The following is a 15,912-nucleotide window of genomic DNA, read 5'->3' as shown; positions in this document are numbered from 1 at the left end:
GCTAGGGTGACCCAGAAAAAAATGCAGTGGAGAAAAGAGGACAACAAAGGCCCTAAGACTGAACGAAAATAATTCTCAGAAAGACCCTTATCTTACATCACATACAAAAATCAACTCAAAATGGATGAAATACTTAAGCAATCATTAGAGGGAAAAGGCACCCTATGGAATGGCAAAAAAACATTTGCAAACCAGATCATCTGATAAGAGTGAATATCCAAAACATGTATGCTGTAACTCAAGAGCAAAAACTCAAATGTTCCAATTAAAAATGAGCAAAGGACTTAAATAGATCTTTTCTCAAAGAAGACATACAAATAGACAACACGTATGTGAAAAGGTACTTAACATCACTAATCATCCAGGAAATACAAGTCAAAACCACAAAAGTGTGCCACATCACATCTGTTAGAATGGCTATTATTAAAAAGATAACAAGTGTCAGCAACGATGTGGAGAAAAGGGAACCCCTGTGCACTATGGATGGGAATGTAAATTGGGAAAGCCCTATATAAAAGAGGACGTAGATTCCACAGAAAGTTAAAAACAAAACTAGCATATGATCCAGCAATCTCGCTTCTGGATATATATCCAAAGGAAATAAAATCATTATCTCAAAGAGATATTTGTATTATCTTGTTCATTGTAGCAGTATTTGCAGTACCCAAAATATAGAACAACCTATGTGTCTGTCCAGAGATGAAGAGATAAATAAAATGTAATACACGAGCTCACACACACTATGAAATATTATTCAGCCTTTTAAAAGAAGGAAATTCTGCCATTTGTTGCAACATGAGTGAGCCTGAAGGACATCATGCTAAGTGAAACAAACAAGCCAGGCAAAGAAAGACAAATACTGTATGATCTCACTTTTATGTGGAATCTAAATAAGTTGAACTCATAAAAGAAGAGAACAGAATGGTAGTTGCCAAGGGCTAGGGGTTAGGGGAAATGGTGTTGCTGTTTAGTGAGTATAAAGTTTCAGTCATGCAAGATGATTAAGTTCTAGAGATTCACTGTACAACATCATGCCCAGAGTTAACAACACTATATTGTATTCTTGAAAATTCATTAAGAGGGGTGCCTGGGTGGCTCATTCTGTTAAGCGTCCGACTTTAGCTCAGGTCATGATCTCACTCTCATGAGTTCAAGCCCCACACAGGGCTGTGTGCTGACAGCTCAGAGCCTGGAGCCTGCTTCAGAATCTGTCCCCGTCCCTCTGACCCACCCCTGTTTGCACTGTCTCTCTCTCTCTCTCTCTCTCTCTCTCTCTCTCTCTCTCAAATATAAATAAAAAAATAAACATTAAAAATTTAAAGAAAAGAAAATTCATTAAGAGGGTATATATCTCACCTAAATGTTCTTACCACAGTAAAAAAAAATTATTTAAAACAAGTAATATTCCAGGGAGGTTTCTCAATTAATGTGAATCCTGGATTGAGGACAATGTGGAATAGAACTCCAACTCTTAGTAGTCAAGTACCATGGTTGAGAAATAAACCTTTGTTGTTTAAAGTTAAAAAAAATGTTTTTGAGGAAAAAAGAGATCATAAACTCTACAGGCAAAATTATTTTGCTCAAAAAATGAGCAAAAGAGATGGTTCCCCCGCCCCAAAATACAAAAATAGCCCTTAAATATATGACAAGATATTTAGCTTCTCTCAAACTGATGGAAAAGCAAATTAAATCTACATCAGTTCTCACCTAGCAGATTAACTAAACCAAATCAAACCAAAACCACTTTGCAACATATTTTGTTGAGGGAAACAGACTCTCTCCTTCTCCCAAGACTGGGTTCCTTTTCATCTTTTAGGTGTCAACGCTGGTGTCAGAGTGAAGACGTGACTTTCTTTGGTCACCCAATACCAAGAAATCTGAAAATGTTTGTTAATAGCTTATTTATTATTTCTTGCGCGTATCCCAGAAAACAAACTCGCTGGAGGCACAGACTTTACCAGTCTTGCTAAATGATGGATCTCCATCATAAATGTTCAAATGATTATATAATGAATGAATGAATGATAGATATCTAAACTCTTTACAGAAAAAAATATAACGCATGACAACTTTAGAAGACATTATAAATTCTAAAAATATGGATTCTCTTAGAATTCGAAGGACAGTTTGACAGATCAGCATTTCTTTAGATATGAAAATGCAGTAGGAGTGAAATTTTAGTTTCTATAGGTTACCTTTAACGTTCCTGATTTAACTTACAATTACTGTTTCTCACAAAGTGGTCATGACGTATTGTAATTACAAGCCTCAAGAAGCACACATCACCGTGTCTTTAGAAAACAGATAGCAAGGTTATCTCTGGGTGGTGAAATTACAGATTTTTGTTTTGTTTTTTCTTTGGAATTTTTGGCATTGAGCACGAATTATTTTCATAATTAGACAAAGGCAATAAATGTTATATATTAAAGGGAAAAAAGAAGCATAGTTCGGGAAGGAGCAAGAAGGAGGGTTTTTGATGTGAATACATTTCATCCCAAAGTCTACCAGTCCAAGCAGAATAATTGGGAAGAAAAGGCCAGGTGTTTGCCTTTCAGCTTCTCAATTCAATACAGTAAGTTGGTTTGTTGTTGTTGTTCTTGCTGTTCTTGTTCGTGTTCTTGTTTTTAATATGTTCTCCCAAATGCTGAGAGCAGTGTTCCCAAGCCTTAAAAAACATATTTATGTAGGTGAGTCATTGCAACCTAAATCTGGCTGGACAAGCAGGAAATCTAAGTACATTTAAAAATAAACTTCACTTTTGAATAGATACACAAGAATGATGTTTTGCAAACTGGCAGTATCAGGTTTGCAACTTGGGTACTTGTTACAAACACAGATTCCTGGGTCCTATCACAGCATTCCAGTCAAAATCTCCAAGATCAGTGCAGTTTGGGCAACATGAAGCTGGACCTTGAGTCAAGCTTGCTCTTGGTCCCCATCCATCTCAGGAGCCCTGGGAAGATTAATTTTTTTTTATGAGAGCCTTTCTTTTTCTCCAAATGCAGGGCTCTCGCACCATGCCAGAGCCCCATGCTTATCGTCAAATGGTATTAGCATAACCACAGCCAAGAGGGAAACAGAAATAAAAAGAAAAGGATTTAACCAGAGGCCCTGACCCCATCTGGACTCTCTAATCTGTTCCTTTTTTTTTTTTTGGATAACAATCAAGAAAGCTCCTCCTCCTTATTGTTTCAACTCTCCACACTAGATAACTCATCACAAAAGCCAGGAAAGTGATTTGCATGCATTTCATGTCTATCTGAATCCTGTAAAAGAGTTGTTTGAGTATTTAGTTATATTTTCTGTCAGCTTTTTCAGCGTTTTGGATTCTCTCATAAATCAATGTTATTTTCTCAACAGCTCTGGGAGAGAGTAAAAAATTGACCAGCTATCCACAGAGCATTCTGCCACAGGAATACTGTCTTCTCAAACATCTACTGACAAAGACAGTATGTCCAAAGGCTCAACGGTTCATCTGTTGCCAGAGCTCCTCAAAGAAGGAAAGGTTGGGCTTTGCCCATTTCTCCTTGCTGCCATGTGTTTGCACGTACCCTGAAAGACAACTAATGAATTCTATTTCTTCCACTGACGGCAATTTAAGCCAAGCACAGGCAGCGGTGATAAAACTGGCGTTTGATTCATCGTGCCCACAGTTTGGCACCTGTGTCACTGCCAGCAGGAACGAGGCAGTATAACCTAACACTTTGCTCATCCACCTCCCTGGGGACGAGAGTATAGACCAAGGAAAACAAACTCATAATGCAAATTACTTCTATTAATCAAAATGTACAGTTCATAGAAACCATTCCCTAAAACGTTGTATCTTATTATAATGCTTAAACAATCTCGTATGAGTATCTGCACCTTGTCTGCTGATCAGAAGGATAAAGTCCTTCAGGGCCATGAAGCTTCTCTTTTCATGGCAACCAACAAGGCAACCAGTTTCTTACATGCCAGAGCAGATGGGCTATCATAGCTGCTCTGGGGGCTGCTCACGATTTATCCAGAGGCCCTGACCCCATCTGGACTCCCTAATCTATGCCATTTTCCTTTGGATAATAATCATGAAGGCTCCTCCTCCTTATTATTTCAAGCCCACCACATCTATCAGGGTGTAACCGACCTCCTCTCCCAACCACATCTCTAGAATACAATCTTGAGGGAAGCGTTCTCAAGAATGCCAGGTCGCATTCACTCCACATGCCATTTTGTCCTGCTCACATCACACCCACCCAGCCAGCCAAGACAGCTGAGCTCCTCACAGAGCCAGAAACCACTGTGCCCACCAGCACAGCCAGGTGCCCTTTCTTCCACTCTACCCCCCCCACCCCCCCATCCTCAAACCCAACCAAAGCAATTCATTTGGGTGAAAAACAACTACCTGAGGGTTTAAGTTAACCAAAAATGTAAAAGAAGCTGGGTCATTCTAGTCAGGACACAGGAACCAAACCAGTAATTTGAATAGGGAAAATTCAATGTAAATAATTAACAAGTAAAAGGTGGCCAACTACTAATAGGGTAAAAAGGAACTCTAAGAATAGAGGAATAGCAAATGTAGGGGGCGGCTACTCCTTCTAGGACTAAGGGAGATAATGCAAGGAAGGAACAAACTTGGAAGAGACCCCACTCCACCCAAGACAGATTTACCATTGGAAAGGGTGTGACGGTAGTTCCCTGGATGACAGAGAAGATCAGTGGAGTGCCATAGGCAGAGCTGGTTCACAACCAGTGGACCAGAGTGATGAACAAGAATCTACCCACCAGGTACTAGGGAAATTCCCTAGATGGTGAGTATTACTGGGTCTCACATACGCCACTAGCAGCCATGTCACAAGAGCAAAAGGTAAAAAGCACCTGAAACCAGCAAGAGAAACCCCTTCCTCTGCCATGCTTTGTACTATCCCTACAACACCCTCTACTGACAAGGCTTAACATTGTGTCACCTGGCAAAAGAAATGTTGACAGGATCAAATGCCAGTATCAAAAAAATAGGGCATTGCTTTCACTGCTCCTATTCAACACCATACTGGAAGTCCAAACTAATGTAATAAGGAAATAAAAGGAAAGGAAAAAAAAGGTATATAGATTGAGAAGGAAGACAGAAAACCATCGAATTATGTATTCAACATGACTGTCTATGTAGAAAACGCCTAAGAATTGACCAATAAACTCCTAGAACTAATGAAGTGATTGTAGCAAGGTACAGGATACAAAGTTAATCTATAAATTCAATTGGTTGCCAATACATCAGTAAGAAATAACTAGAATTTCAAATTATCATTTGCATCAGCACAAAAAATGAAATGCTTACACATAAATATGACAAAATATGTACAAACTCTATACAGGGAAAACTACAAAACTCTTGACGGAAGAAGTCAATGAAGATCTAAATAAATAGATAGTCCATGTTTCTAGATAGGAAGACTCAATATTGTTAAGATATCAGTTCTTTCCAATATAATTTATAGATGCAATGCAATCCCAATAAAAATCCAGGCAAATTATTTTGTGGATATGGAGAAACTAATGCAAAAGTTTACATGGAAAGGCAAAAGAGCTAGAGTAGTCAACACAATATTGAAGAAAAAGAACAAAGCTGAAGGACTGGTACTACCTGATTTCAAGACTTACTATAAAGCTACAGTAATCAAGACAGTGTGGTATTGGCAAGGAATAAACAAATACACTCAATGGATCAGAACATAGAGCACAGAAATAGAGCTACACAAATATAGTCTCCCCTTCTTAACAAAGGAACAAAGGCAATTTGATGGAGAAAGGATAGTGTTTCTAACAAATGGTGCTGGAAAAATCGGACATCTAAAAGCAAGAAAAAAAATGAATCCAGATATAGACTCACATCTTTCACAAAAATAAACTCAAAATTAATCATTGATCAAAATGTAAAACTATAAAACTTCTATGAGATAACACAGGATAAAATCCAGGTGATCTTGGGTTTGGCAACGAGTCTTTAGATACAACATGAAAAGTACAACCCGTGAAAGAAAAAAAAATGATACGTTGGGCTTCATTACAATTACAAACTTCTGCTCTGCAAAAGACAATGTTAAAAGAATGAAAACACAAGCTATGGACTAGGAGAAAATACTTGCAAAACATACATTTGATAAGGACATGTATCCAAAATATACAAAGAACTCTTAAAACCCAACAGCAAGAAAAAGAACCCAATTAAAAAGAAAACAAAAGATGTGACCCAAAATGTCACCAAACAAGACACACTAATGGCAAAGAAGCATATGAAAGAATGCTTAACATCATATGTTATTAGGGAATTGCAAATTAAAACAACAATGACGTACCACTATATCCATATTAGAATGGCTAAAATTCAAAACACTGACAACACCACATGCTGACAAGGCTGTGGAGCAACAGGAACCCTCATTTACCGCTAATGGGAATGCACAATGGTAGAGCCACTTTGAAAGACAATTTGGCAGTTTCTTACAAAGTTCCATGCATACAACATCCTCTTGGCCTCTTTCAGTGCCCTTTTATGTCTCATCTGTCACATTTCCTCAGTATACGTCCACCCGCAATGAACAAACAACAAATAAAGTTAAGGACACCAAAGTGGGAAATGCTGTGCTCGCTTCAGCAGCACATATACAAAGTGGGAAATGCTTTTTTTAAGTGTCACATTTTAAGATGTGACATATTTTTTTAAAAATTTAAAGGAAAAATGTAATATCAGGGGAAACATTAGCAGCTTACATGTCAGCAAATTTCTTAACTTTGATTTAAAAAGAAAAAATACCATAATAGTAGGGGACTTCAACACCCCATTTATAGCAATGGGCAGATTATCTAAGCAGAAAATCAACAAGGGAACAATGGCTTTGAATGACACACTGGACAGGATGGACTTAATAGATATATTCAGAACATTTCATCCTAAGGCAGAATACACATTCTTCTCAAGTGCACATGCAACATTTTCAGAATAGATTACATACTGGGTCACAAATCAGCCCTCAACAAGTACAAAAATATCAATATCAAACCATGCATATTTTCAGACCACAGTGCTATGAAACGTGAAATCAACCACAAGGAAAAATGTGGAAAGACCACGAAAGCTTGGAGATTAAAGAACATCCTACTAAAGAATGAATGGGTTAACCAAGAAATTAAAGAGAAAATTAAAAGTACATGGAAGCCAATGAAAATGAAAGTACAATAGCCCAAAACCTCTGGGATGCAGCAAATGTGGCCCTAAGAGGGAAGTATATAGCAATCAGGCCTTCCTAAAGAAAGAAAAAGGTCTCAAATATACGACCTAACCTTACACCTACAGGAGCTAGAAAAAGAATAGCAAATAAAGCCCAAAACCAGCAGAAGAATGTAAATAATAAAGATTAAAGCAGAAATCAATGATATAGAAAAAAACAGTAGAACAGATCAATGAAACCAGAAGCTGGTTCTTTGAAAGAATTAACAAAATTGATAAAGCCCTAGCCAGGATGATCAAAAAAAAAAAAAAGGAAGGGACCCAAATAAATAAAATCATGAATGAAAGAGGAGAGATAACGACAAACACCACAGAAATGCAAACAATAATGAGAATATTATCAGCAATTATATGCCAACAAATTAGGCAATACGGAAGAAATTGACAAATTCCTAGAAACATATAAAGTACCAAAACTGAAACAGGAAGAAATAGAAATTTTGAACAGACCATAACCAGTAAAGAAATGGAATTAGTAATCGAAATCTTCCAACAAACAAGATTCCAGGGCCACATGGCTTTCCACAGGAATTCTACCAAACATTTAAAGAAGAGTTAACAACTATTCTTTTGAAGCTGTTCCCAAAAAAATAGAAATGGAAGGAAAACTCCCAAACTCATTGTATGAAGTCAGCATTACCTTGATTCCAAAACCAGAGAAGGACCCCACTAAAAAGAACTACAGACCCATTTCCCTGATGAACATGGATGCAAAAATTCCCAACAAGATGCTAGCAAACCAGATCCACCAATACATTAAAATAATTCTTCACCACGATCAAGTGGGGTTTACATGGTTCAATATCCACAAATCAATCAATGTGATACATTACATTAATAAAAGGAAAGAACTACATGATCCTCCAGGCACCTGGGTGGCTCAGTCAGTTAAGCATCCAACTTCAGCTCAGGTCATGATCTCATGGCCTGTGGGTCTGAGGCCCACGTTGGGCTCTGGACTAACAGCTCAGAGCCTGAAGCCTGCTTCAGATTCTGTGCCTGTTTCCCTCTGCCCATGCCCTGCTCATACTATCTGTCTTGTCTGTCTGTCTGTCTCTCCCTCTCACTCTCTCTCAAAAATAAACATTAAAAAAGTATTTTTAAAAACCACATGATCCTCTCAATAGGTGCTGAAAAGGCATTTGACAAAATACAGAATTTCTTGATAAAAACCCTCAAGAAAGTAGGGATAGAAGGATCATACCTCAAGATCATAAAGGCCATGTACAAAAGACTCACCACTAATATCATCCTCAATGGGGAAAAACTGAGACCTTTCCCCCTAAGGTCAGGAACACAACAAGGATGTCCACTCTCACCACTGTTACTCAACACACTGTCGGAAGTCCTAGACTGAGCAATCAGACAATACAAAGATATAAAAGGCATCTAAATCAGCAAGGAAGAAGTCAAACTTTCACTCTTCACAGATGACAGATACTCTGTGTGGAAAACCCAAAAGACTCCACCAGAAAACTGCGAGAACTGATTCATGAATTCAGCAAAGTAACAGGATATCAAATCAATGTACATAAATTGGTTGCATTTCTATACACCAATAATGAAGCAGCAGAAAGAGAAATCAAGTAATCAATCCCATTTACAATTACATCAAAAGCCATAAGATACCTAGGAATAAACCTAGCCAAAGAGGTGAAAAATCTATACACTGAAAACTATAGAGAGCATATGAAAGAAACTACAGACACACCAAAAAGGTGAAAACATCCCCTGATCATGGATTGGAAGAACAAATATTGTTAAAATGTCGATACTACCCAAAGTAGTCTACATATTCAATGCAATCCCTGTCAAAATAACACCAGCATTCTTCACAGGGCAAGAACAAACAATCCTAAAATTTGTATGGAACCAGAAAAGACCCCAAATAACCAAAGCAATCCTGAAAAAAAAAAAAAAGCTGGAGGCATCACAATTCCAGACTTCAAGCTGTATTACAAAGCTGTAATCATCAAGACAGTATTGTATTGGCACAAGAACAGACACATAGATCAATGGAACAGAATAGAGGACCCAGAAATAGACCCACAAATGAATGGTCAACTTATCTTTGACAAAGCAGGAAAGAATATCCAATGTAAAAATGACCATTTCTTCAGAAAATGGTGTTGGGAAAACTGGACAGCAACATGCAGAAGAATGAACCTGGACCACTTTCTTATACCATCCACAAAAATAAACTCAAAATGGATGAAAGCCCTAAATGTGAGATAGGAAGCCATCAAAATCCTAGAAGAGAAAACAGGCAACATCTGTGACCTTGACCGCAGCAACTTCTTATTTGCCATGTCTCCAGAGGCAAAGGATAAACTATTGGGACTTCATCAAGATAAAAAGCTTCTGCACAGACAAGGAAACAATCAGCAAAACTAAAATGCCACCGACAGAATGGGAGAAGATATTTGCAAATGACATATCAGATAAAGGATTAATATCCAAAATCTATAAAGAAGTTATCAAACTCAACACCCAAAAAAACAAATAATCCAATGAAGAAATGAGCAAAAGACATGAATAGACACTTCTCCAAAGACATCCAGATGGCTAACAGACACATGAAAAAATGCTCAACATCACTCATCACCAGGGAAATCCAAATCAAAACCACAATGAGATATCATCTCACACCTGTCAGAATGGCTAAAATCAACAATTCAGGCAACAGATGTTGGCAAGGATTCAGAGAAAGAGGAACCCTTTTACACTGCTGGTGGGAAAGCAAACTGGTGCAGCCACTCTGGAAAACAGTATGGAGGTTCCTCAAAAAATTAAAAAAAGAACTACCCTATGACCCAGCAATTGCACTACTAAGTATTTATCCAAAGCATATCGGAGTGCTGATTCATTGGGGTACATGCACCCCAATGTTTACAGCAGCACTATCGACAACAGCAAAAGGATGGAAGGAGCCCAAATGTCCAGTGACTGATGAATGGATAAAGAAGATGTGGAATATATATACAATGGAATGTTACTTGGTAATCAAAAAGAATGAAATCTTGCCACGTGCAACAACAGGGATAGAACTACAGTGTATTATGCTAAGCAAAATGAGTCAAAGAAAGACAAATAACATGGGATTTCACTCCTATGTAGAATTTAAGATACAAAACAGATGAACATAAGGGAAGGGAAGCAAAAATGATATGAAAACAGAGAGGGAAACAAACCATAAGAGATTCTTACATACAGAGAACAAACTGAGGGTTGCTGGTGGGATGTTGAGTGGGAGGAAGGGCTAAAGGGTTGATGGGCATTAAGGAGGACATTTGTTGGGATGACCACTGGATGTGATATGTAAGTGATGAATCACTAAATTCTATTCCTGAAATTATTACACTATATATTAACTAACTTGGATTTAAATTAAAAATAAACACATTAATACATGTAATAATTTAAAAAATAAATAAAATAAAGGAAAAAGAAAAAATAGATAAATAAAAAGAAAAATATTGTTACAAGGCAGCAAGAAAATAATGAAAGCCAGAATAGAGAATGGGCAAAAAGAAGCAATTTACAAAATAAACACCAAGGGCCAAAAAGCACATGGGGAAAAAAATATTCAACTTCATTAGCTAACAAAGGAATGCATGTTAGAACAACTTGTCACGTTGGCATTGGCAGAGACAAAAAATGCAAAGCACCCACAGGCAGCAAGGTGGGTGGGAAAACAGGCATTCACACACATTTCTGACTTAGAGTCAAAGTGGGTTAAAATTTTCAGGAGACTGATGTAGCTCTATGCACCAATGCCTTAAAAGGTGACTTCCTGTAGGATATTTGCTTAGAGAAATAATCATGTACATATGCATGGGTTAATCAACAAGGACATTTTTCAAAAAATCATTTATAATAGCCAAAAATTAAAAACAGCTTAACTGACCAAAATGAGGAAAGAGAATGCTGTAAAGTCCAGGAGAGAACTATAGAAGTACTTAATGGCATAGGACAGAGGTCTTCAAACTTTTTTCTTCACAGGGCTAGAGTCTCTGTCACAACTACTTGACTCTGGCATGGTGATACAGAAGCAGTCGCAGACAGTATGTAAATGAAAGGGCATGGTTGTAGTCTGATACAAGTTTAGTGAAGGACACTGTAATTTGAATTGCATATCATTTCCATGGGTCACAGGGTATTCCTCTTGTGATTTTTTTCAACCATTTGAAAATGTAAAACCCATTCTTACCTGGCAGGGTGTGCAGAAACAGGCGGCAGGTTGGATTTGGCCAGCGGCTGTGGCTTGCCAACTCCTGGCATGGGAAAATGCTCAGAAAATACTGTTAAGGGAGTAGGGTAGGTTACTAAGAATATCAAAACATGGAGAAAGACTAGAATCAGAAGGTCCAGGATTGGAGCCCCAAGTTTTTTCAAAGCTTCATAGACATAGCCAGGTTTGAGAGTCACTGTGATAAAATGTTAGTTATTTCTGAGAGATGGGATTATGGGAAACTTATGTATTTTTTGTGCTTTTTGTATGTTTGAGATTTTCTACAATGAATAGGTTTTTCCTTACCGGTCAGGAAAATGTTAAAATAACTAAAAAATATTTTTAGCTTAGATCAGAGTTCTCAACCTCAGTAATGTTGACATTTTGAGCCAGATAATTCTTTCCCGTGGGGCTGTCCTGTGTACTGGAGGAAGTTTAGCAGCTTCCCCCATTTCTACTCACTACATACTAGTAGTAAGCCCCCCCCCAAGTTGTGACACCTCAAAATATGTCCAGATATTGTCAAATGTTACCTGGGAAACAAAATCGCCCCCAGTTGCGAACCACTAACTTTTAGAAGAAAGATCTGATCTTCAGCAGACTTTTGTCAGGGGAAAAAAGACTGAGTACTACACATGCATTTCTAATCTTAAGACCTCTGTGAAAAGTTCTATGCTTGTCCAAACTGTACGATAATAAAAAGATAGTGTTTATCAGAGTAAATGCTGTATAATTAGAGTGTAACAGTACCTGCAACATATTCTCTTTTTTTAATGTTTATTTATTTTTGAGAGAGAGAGAGAGAAAGACAGAGTGTGAGCAGGGGAGGGGAAGAGAGAGAGGGACACACAGAATTCGAAGCCTGAAGCAGGCTCCAGGCTCTGAGCTGTCAGCACAGAGCCCAATGCAAGGCTTGAACTCAAAAACCGTGAGATTACGACCTCTACCTAACCGGCTGAGCCACCCAGGTGCCCCTACCTGGAATATATTTTCTTGTTTTCATTTTCTCACAACTGCCTGATTAATCAACATGTTGGGCCTAAAACCCTTCAGAAGGGTGGATTTGTTGACTAACTAAGATAAATACAGTGAGTCCCATGAGCTTTGGACCCATGAAGAGGCTACTTAGGCTCCTGCAATGGATAATGTGAAAGTGATTCTTAACTTGTAAGCTCATCTCTGCATAACATGAGGAAAAGTTTTGCACCTAACCCTTTTTGTTATGAAATAGTCCAGACACACAAAACAAAATGGAGAATTACGTAACAACTACATACTAGCCACCAGAACAGACGAACCTCATCCCTACAACTGCCATGTTGCCCGTGTATCACAATTCCATCCCCCCAAAGTAGTCACTGTTCCAAATTACCATCCCCATATTTTTAACCAGTTATACAGCCTAGTTTTAGCTATATGACTGGCAGGATATAAAAGACCCTTGAGTAAATTTGTGTCTCAGCTCCCCCGAGGCCCAGGTACCTCACACATATCTTAGTGGTCTATAATCAAAAGATGAAGCTCATTCTGGGCAAACAAGAATGGTTCTTGGGAGCTGCATGTGAGAGGCTCAGCCCCCTCAATGACCATCTGGGCTTCCTTCCTCCTGCTATTTCTTTACATTCCTTGAAGCCTTACGTGAGTAGAGCCTTGTGAGTCCTTTCAATTTCCAACCGTATATATTCCCTCAGTGATATTTGATCTTTGTTTACAGAACAGGATTGCATTTATTCTTTGTGGAAAAGATGTATTGTTTTCATATACCTTTTGGAAAAGGGCCTTCAAATGTTTCTCATCCCTTAGACTCAAAACTGATTAAAATTGCATACAGCTAATATGAAACACTAATACATAGTATGGATGCTAATGACAAATTTTTCACATTGCCCATTTGTAGCATTTTTTATTTTTGGAAACCTGAATAAATATTTGGTCCCTAATAAAATGTTTCTATCAGAAACCTTGCTTTTGACATCTCCAGTTATAAAAGTTGTTTTTTGTATAATTCTTTCAGTGACTGTAATTTACATTCACGATTGCATTATTTGGTAATATGAAAGTCTGAAAAAATAATCTTGACTACATGCAATGAGACCCCTTGGCCATGCCTTTGATGTTCTCCCAGCCTGTGTTTGGCTTATGTTGTGTTCCTCCTTTGCCTTTTGTTCCTGCCTGAAATGTCCTCTTCCATATGTCTCTTGATATACACTCTTTTTCTCCTTCAAGAGTTAGCTAAAGTCTGGCCTCCTCCACTGAAGTCTTCCTGGTCTGCTCCAATGCCTTCCTGTAAATTCATTCCTAGAGAACACCATGTCAGTGTCACTCAGCACTCAGTGTGGCTGACACTAATATTCCATTAGGCAGACCTGTGGTCCTTCCAGAAAATGGTTAATAATAGTTCTTACAGAACAGGAATCCTGCTCGATATGTCTTGCTTTATAGATCTTTATTTTAAGGACAATGCCTAAAAACTGCCTTGCATTTATTAAGAGCTGGATGAGTACATATGGATCTGCTTGATAAGGAGACTACTGTATTCAAGAGTTTAGGTTGTGGGGGCACCTGAGTGGCTCAGTAGGTTGAGTGTCCGACTCCTGATTTCAGCTCAGGTCATGATCTCATGGTTCGTGGGTTCGAGCCCCACGTTGGGATCTGCACTGACAGCACAGAGCCTGCTTGGGATTCTCTCTCTCCTCTCTCTCTGCCCCTCCCCTGCTCGTTCGCTCACTCTCAAAATAAATAAATAAACAAACATAAAAAAAGAGTTTAGGTTGTAGATCAAGCACCAGTTGTACTGTTTACTATTAATTTACTTAACCTCTCTGACTCCATTTTCTCATCAACAAAAAAAGGATAAGTATAGAATCGACCTCACTGGGCTGTTGTAGTGATTTGCAGAGATGAACTAAGGTAATACCAGGCGCCTGTGAGAAAAACTCCCTGTGTTCCCTCTGTATTCTCATACTCACAATACTCCTGACACCACGTGCACAGGGTTTTCCACACATCAAGCAATTCTGCAACATCAGCTGGGTGGCCTACAGTTCAGTTCCATTTCTGACACCATCTACTTGGAGTTAGCACCAAATCCCACAAGTTAAGGGCTCAACCCCAAAAGACAACCTGCACTTCAGAAGCCAATGGCAAGTCCCAGCTTGTCAGCTGTACTTTTGACTGACCTGCTATAAATCAGGGTTCCCGTAACCCCCTCCTTCCTCAGGTTAATAATTTGCTGGACCACTTTGCAGAAATCTAGGAAATGTTTCCATTTACTGGTGCGTTCTATAATAAAGGATATGCTAATGAATACAGATGAATAGCCAGATGAAGAGACACACAGGGTGAGATCTGGAAGGGTCCTGAGCACAGGAGCTTCTGTCCCATGGAGATGAGGTGCACCACCCTCCCGATACACAGATGTGTTCACCAACCCACTGGCCCCCATCATGAACCTATCCGGGAACCAAGCAAACATTGCCTTGCCAAAACAAAAGACAGTCCGATCACCCAACAAACTCCAAGGGATTTAGGAGGCCTGTGTCAGGAAATGGAGTCAAAGACCAAACATCAGGACAAAAGATGCTCCTAAGTGCTCTTGTGACTTGGGAAATCCAAAAGGATTTAGGAGTCCTGTGCCAGGAACTGGGGGCAGAGACCAACATACATATTTTCTATTATTTCACGGTGGCTTAGCACAAATAAACCTCAAACAATGATAGATTTTTTTAAGATTATCATCAGTAGGATCCAGAAGGATGTTTCTTTTTGCCTAACAACTGTACTAGCTTCTTTAAGATGAGAAGACACTATTAATTTACACAATAACAGGGACTCTCACAAGAGGGATACCTCATTCCCCAAATGGCTTTGCAGAAGTCAAATTTCAATTCACTATTTAAAATGTGCAAATAGGCATCAGCAAATCAGAAATAGCTAGATTCTGTATACACTATAGCCGATGATGCTGTTAATAGCCTTTCGGTGCAATTGAGTATTTTTGCACCTTATTGTCAAAATTTTTGTTATTCCATATTACGTGTTTTTACTTCTGACTAAATCTACTACTGGCCATAAATACATTAAATTTATCTTTAAATATTTAGCCTTCTTGAATTTATGAGTTCTTTTGGTGACTACTGAGTACAGACTAGACTGGGTTAGGCTGTCTAAGGCATTCAGACATGAACAAAACATATTAGATCCTCTTAAAAATCTGTACTCTCTCAGAGCAGATTAAACACATACACAAGCATCCATAACATGATGGAGGTTGGACAAGTGTCATGAAAGAACTAAGAGAATTCAAATAAGGAATGAATGACTTCCGGAGGAAAGAGCAAGGTAATGTGGCAGTAGTCTGCGCAGTGGCCCTCAATCCCCAGAAAGGTATGGAAAGACGGCAGCACATTTCACAAGGACA

This window comes from Acinonyx jubatus, chromosome X (assembly GCF_027475565.1).
Source record: "Acinonyx jubatus isolate Ajub_Pintada_27869175 chromosome X, VMU_Ajub_asm_v1.0, whole genome shotgun sequence".
Taxonomy (NCBI): domain Eukaryota; kingdom Metazoa; phylum Chordata; class Mammalia; order Carnivora; family Felidae; genus Acinonyx; species Acinonyx jubatus.
This window is presented reverse-complemented; position numbering follows the sequence as displayed.